Source organism: Acyrthosiphon pisum, chromosome A1 (genome assembly GCF_005508785.2).
Source record: "Acyrthosiphon pisum isolate AL4f chromosome A1, pea_aphid_22Mar2018_4r6ur, whole genome shotgun sequence".
NCBI classification, from domain to species: Eukaryota; Metazoa; Arthropoda; class Insecta; order Hemiptera; family Aphididae; genus Acyrthosiphon; species Acyrthosiphon pisum.
Window position 1 is genome coordinate 4,910,890 of NC_042494.1, and position 6,311 is coordinate 4,917,200.

The 6,311-nt window shown below is 27.9% G+C and overlaps 1 long non-coding RNA gene across 1 annotated transcript; it reads left to right on the forward strand.

Moving 5' to 3' along the window:
* Window positions 1-1,010: 1,010 nt before the first annotated feature.
* LOC115033636 lies at window positions 1,011-6,063 on the forward strand. The gene is made up of 2 exons (XR_003838921.1): window positions 1,011-1,384; window positions 4,630-6,063. It is a non-coding gene; the product is annotated as an uncharacterized LOC115033636 (long non-coding RNA).
* The last annotated feature ends 248 nt before the right edge of the window (window positions 6,064-6,311 follow it).

Below are 6,311 nucleotides of genomic sequence, written 5' to 3' on the forward strand. Positions count from 1 at the left end.
ATACACGTAAAATGTCTTACAAACGTTGAGCCGAAAATACTTAAACATTTGTTGCTAATGTATTTTAATAATTATTGCAATCATTTAAGTTTTTTTTAATAGATACACAAACTCTATGCGACGTATTGTAAGACATACGAAATGCACATCTGGTGTTAGTGATGTGAATATAAGTTGAACAAGAAAGTTATGCTCATCAGTGATTAATTTAATGGCCGTTTGTTGAAAATACAACTATATTCAAACTAACCTAATAACCTACATGAAAAAAGAACAGCCTTTGTTGTTTAAAATTAAATTATATTTTAAGATCATATTATTAAAAAATAATCCGTGACACAAACCACTGAGACTCGAGAGATATGTTTTGGTACGAGTTTTACTCAATTGTTCTTTAATATATTATTAACAAAACGTAAAAATACGATAAATATAAAAACGACTTCTGTAGTCCTGTCAATACTTATATTGAAATCTTATACCTACTAATTAATTTAAATTATAATTTTTCTTAATACTTATACAATTCACAGTTACGTTATATTGTTTGTTTGATATTAAGTTGCATAATGGACACAATTTTATTGTACAGTTACTGTACAATTCTAAATTTTGTATGGACGCGATGTATTGCTATTTGGGAATACCTTCTTCGGGTTTATACCCTATGATATAGTAAAATACATAAACAATATAAAATTAAATTTAAATAAATAATATTATATTTAAATTTAAACAAAAATAGTTTTTAATGTGTTTATGTACCAATATATTGTATTATATACATTATACCTACATAATCTTCTAAATAACCAGTCTTACATGTATTTTGTATAGGTACGTCGAAAAACCATAGTATACTATAGTAGGAGCAATGTAATCAATTTTAATGCAAGTTTGTAATTCACTCATTTTTCATTACCGGTTATCTACGTAGTTTGTCCTTCGGCTCATCATATGATCGCATTAAATGGTAGGAGGTACATAATGGACACCGACTACATACTAGCATTGTGAGTTAGTAAATTAGAAGACCCGACATTATGTGCGTAATGTTGTAAAGTTCTTTTGATATTGTAATTTATCTGTTACATGGTGTTATCTTTTGATGTTAAAAATTATCTACAAATGCTCTATTGTATATAAATATTAATTAATATGTATTAGTAGGCATACAAATATAGTACATTTTACTATACCTACGTTTGTTAATATAATGTAAACATTACTTAGTATGCTATAGTGACGCGTTCATTTGATACATAACTTATGTAGGTATACACTCTTATTGTTTATATTTTTGAATATATTTGAATTAACCTCAGCTCACTATTGGCCATGAAGGTGACGTATTCCTGGTTAATATATTCATATTTGTTTTTCGGTACGTAATATAATTTCACTATTAATAGTATTATAATAACATTATAACAATTACCTAAAAAATAATGTTTTAATGACATTGAGTTTTGTACTTAGTATAATATTTATTATATTTAAAAAAAAAAATGGGTAAGGGGGTGTCGCTCTGCTATACAATAGGTTAAAAGTGGCTCACTGTAATAGGTGTTATTACATTTGAATCCAATATTAGACTTCAAATAACTATAAAAAAACTTTGTTTATATATTTTTTAGATTTCTTGTTTAGTACGTAGTTAGTATGGTATGAACTACTTACGTAGAACTTTATTTTAAACTTTTAATCCTTATACCTATACAAATTTAACATATCAATTTGTAACTGGGAAATAATTTGTAAATTTTCAGGATAATACATTTTGTGGATATTTGACATCAAATGATAATAATTAAAAAAAAAAAGGTGGGCAAGTGGATGTCGCTCTGCTGTACAGTAGGACAGTAGGTTACAAGTGGATCACCTTATAATGAATGGTATTAAATTTGAATTCAATGATATAATATCATTGTATAAGAAAAACGATTCTGAACGGAGACTGAATCTAGGTATAAGATATATTATACACTTATATCTATGGTATTAAAAAAAATTGACCTATAATAAATTCCAAATTAATCATATCACAATATCTATTAGGTACTTATAACGCGTTATACGTCAACAACAAACCGTGATACTATCATAGATATATAATAAACTAAATAATATAATAATATACTATAATATAATATACTTAAGAAGTTTCAAGTATCCAAGAAAAATATTAAACAATCACAACGAAAAAACTAAAATAGTTTGTTAATATGTAATTTCGTCCAAATTTGAACTTAAAATTATTATAAAAATAAACTGTACTTATGTATTTTTTAGATTTTTTGGTAACAAAATTAACTACTTACGTGAAATCTTGTTTTAAATTTTCAATCCTTAGTTATAAAAATTGAAAATTTTATAAATTTTTAACTACAAAATAATTATTAAATTTTAAATTTGAACTTAAATCAGCGCCGGATTGAGAGTTTTCGGCCCACCGAGATTTTAAATTTCTATCGGCCCCCCCCTCCCAAAATCACCTATGGTCCATAAAATTATTTTTCTTTTTTCTTTATCCATGACAAGCGTAGTCTTAACTATTTTTTAAATTCAATTATTGCAAATACGTAAATGAGTATATTGCACAGTTTGCACAAAATAAAAAATATTATAATACGTACCTATATTACCTATACTAGTATAGTCGTATATTAGTATATATTTAATACGGCAAACAAAATATTTTAATGTAAGGACGCACTAAACCACAGTAAACATAAAAGCACGTAACCTTTTTGATTCAGGACTGTGTAGTCGATGTAGAAAAAACTAAATTATCAAGTTATTTCAAATAAGTCAATAAGTAATAATAATGTGAAATGTAAACTTGTGTGGAAGTGTGGAAGTGTACGTAGTATGTGTGAGTTCCAATTAATTGTTGCCCGTTGGATGATATTGCGATAATAGTGGGAAACCCATACAATAATAATTACGGTCGATTGGAATTATATTTATTTTTATAAACATGCAGGCGTCTTGCAGCACACAACTATTATTTACTTGGTACATACTGCAAGGCTCCACTGCTCTAGTGTGGATTATCGATTGACAATTCTTGAGAATATTTATAACCAATACACTATACAGTATTATACAGCTTACGCATTTATTGTTTTAACCGTGTATTTGGATCTATATTTTTCTATATCACTATCTAAAAATACTAGACTACTTTTTGTCCAAAAATAATAACGGCCCAAATTTTACGCGGGCCCACCGAGATTTTCTCGGTAGCTTGCCGGTTCAATCCGGGCCTGCGTATAAATTAATTGTTAAAGTAGATATTGTTTATTAGGTATGACATTTGTACTAGTTTATAGCATTAAGTCTTACTAGGATTGGGCAAAGTGAAAGCGACATTCTTTAATTTTAGATTCTGTCAAAACTTTTTGAATAGCTAAAACATTTGTTTGAAATATCAAAGTCAGCAAATACAGTTTCTAGTGAAAATATAAGCCCTCGCTTTGAACACTCTTCACTTAAGTGTGTAAATGCTTTAATATATGTTTGAGTTTCTTTATCGGGAAGTAAAAAAAATGCTAATGGTACCTATATAATACCTAATCATTAATTAATGGGTCCATGAATTGAAAACATTTGAAAAAAATGTTTTGTACAGTATTAAAATAATATGCCATCGACGTAAATTGTTTTCAATTTTATTAACAAATTTATATTTTTATCACAACAAAATAATATATTATTTTGGCTGTCATTGACTAGGAGAAAATTTTCATTTTCAGCTGTAAGTACAGGGTGCTGTACTATGTTGTAATACGTTGTGTACATCTTCTATATTTATTGGAATTTTTGGTAGGATTAATATACGAATATTATAAATGTTTTTCAGAATATTATCCCACCATCCCGCAAATAGTGAGGTTTATTATACAGTAGTTTATGAACTATCGATTTTAGTGACACGATAACGATCTATTTTAGTAGATAATATTGATAATAATTATATAGCCGACTTGATAAAACGGAACTCAAGTTACCGGTTAAATTCATTACTTGTGAAATATACCTTTTGGGACGCAAGTAACATGCAGCAACATTTTTGAACCGTGGGGCCCAGGGCAACTGCCCCTATTGTCTAAGTATTTGATACAATTAGGTTACTGGGAAGTACGAACATGTAATTTAATAAATAATCAGAAAACAATTAAATCAGTAGTAAGTAAGTAACATTGTATGACCCTAGTGCATAATTTTATGCAGTACCTATTTGAAAAAAATATATGATTGTTAATTTAAAATTATATAACAATGAATTACGATTAATAGTGCCATTTTTAAGATTACATTTTAAATAACTATCTACATAATATATTATAAAATTCTGCAAGAAAACAATGTAATTTACCACACTTCATTATGTCACTAATCGAATAGTACGCATTAATCAAAGTTTAAACCTCGGTTACGCCTAACCCACTGATTTTACCAGCTGAATTTGGTGGTTTACCTAATAGTTCAACAATTGTACGGACACTCCCGCTGACTTATCAGACATTTCAGACATTTCTAGACATTTCAGAGATTAAAATATAATCTTAATTCACAAAATATTGTTAACATATTTAATGCATAATTAATAATTCCTTATTTCAGGATCCGGCATTTTGTGTGACAGAAAATATGATGATTCTTGCTCAATGTTGGTAACTGTAGTATAATTAATAAACATTATGTTATTATAAGTGACGAAAATAGTGGTGATTGGGGCCTTGGGGCATAGATCCCTAAAGGTTTAATAAGCACTATTAGTAGGTACCTATACGATCTTTATTTGGGTACCTGGGGATTAGGCCACAATAAGCCTTTTTTTAAAAATATGAACAGTAATATTGTTCTACTAAAATTTTAAATTTATAAAATTAGATCAGGTGATCGGGTCACTGTTTTATTTTTACTTTATTATTAAATCCGGCAAAGCGAAATTTATATAAGATACAAATAGAATTGTAGGAACATTTAAAGTGAGAAAAGTAATTTTAATATGAAAGAAATATATTTTGAATGAAAATATAAATATAAAAAAAAGGAAATACCTGCGTCCTGCAGATTTAAATTTGTGAAATCTCATATGTGTATTATTTAAAAAGAACATTTTATTTTAAGGTAATTGAAAAAAAAAACAATATATAATTTCATTTCATTTTCTGTAGAGCTAGTTTTGTATTTTATATTTATTCAAAATAAAAGAATGTTATAATTATATAGGTACTGTAGCTTGTAAAATAGAGGTTATATGTTCGTATTTACATATTTATATATTTGTGATGTATATAGTATTATGTAGTTCAATCCCTGGATAACCATTTAAAATTATATATTTTATTTGTGGCCTATTACCCGGTTAATAAAATGTAAATAAATATTATATACTATGCAGGTAGATAAAATGTGACCGCCCAATTAATAGGTACCATCTATCAATATAATATAATCTATATTTAATATAATGTGTTCTTAGTACTTAGCATGCGATAGACCTTATGGCTTATACTCATAGACGGAGCATCCAGTGGGATGCGGGTTGGTGGTGCGGTCATTCCTAGGGTACTAGCAATGATTTCTTGCGTCCAAAAACATTGTTCTTAACACTTACTATATAATATTATACTAATATTATACAACTTTATGAATATTTTACTATGTGATAATGCTATATTATAATATTTAAATATGATATATATCAGGGTTGGCGAATCTATGTCAGGCGTGTCACGGAGTGACACGCGCGCATTAATTCAGTGACACGCCAATTTAAAACATAATTCATAATTTTTACTTCACTTTCCAAAAAAATTATAGATAATTTGAAACTATGTTTAACTTATTATTGGAATATATCGTAAGATATTGTAATCTGTACTTTCCATTTCCTAAGCTCGTAAACGAAACGATTAGATTATCAATAAATTCGTTAGGATTTACCAATTAATAGCGTTTAAGTACAAACGTTGTAACGTAGGTACAACAGAACAGTCGACAGTCGTCAACAGATAGTTTCGGATGCCTAAGGCGATGACTAAAATAATTTAAAAAAGGTGTGCAAAAGTTTCTGACACGCGAGGCAAATAAATTCAAACCAAACATTTTGATTTGACACACTGCAGTTATCAAAAGGTTCACCATCCCTGATATATATTATTTAAAGTATAAGGTATAAACTATAAAGTATTAAAGTATATTAATATATTCTGTGATGAATAAGATGATGCATACCAGATCACGATACGATAAATTTTACTAATGAAAACACAACCTGGTTGTGGCTTTGCGCATGC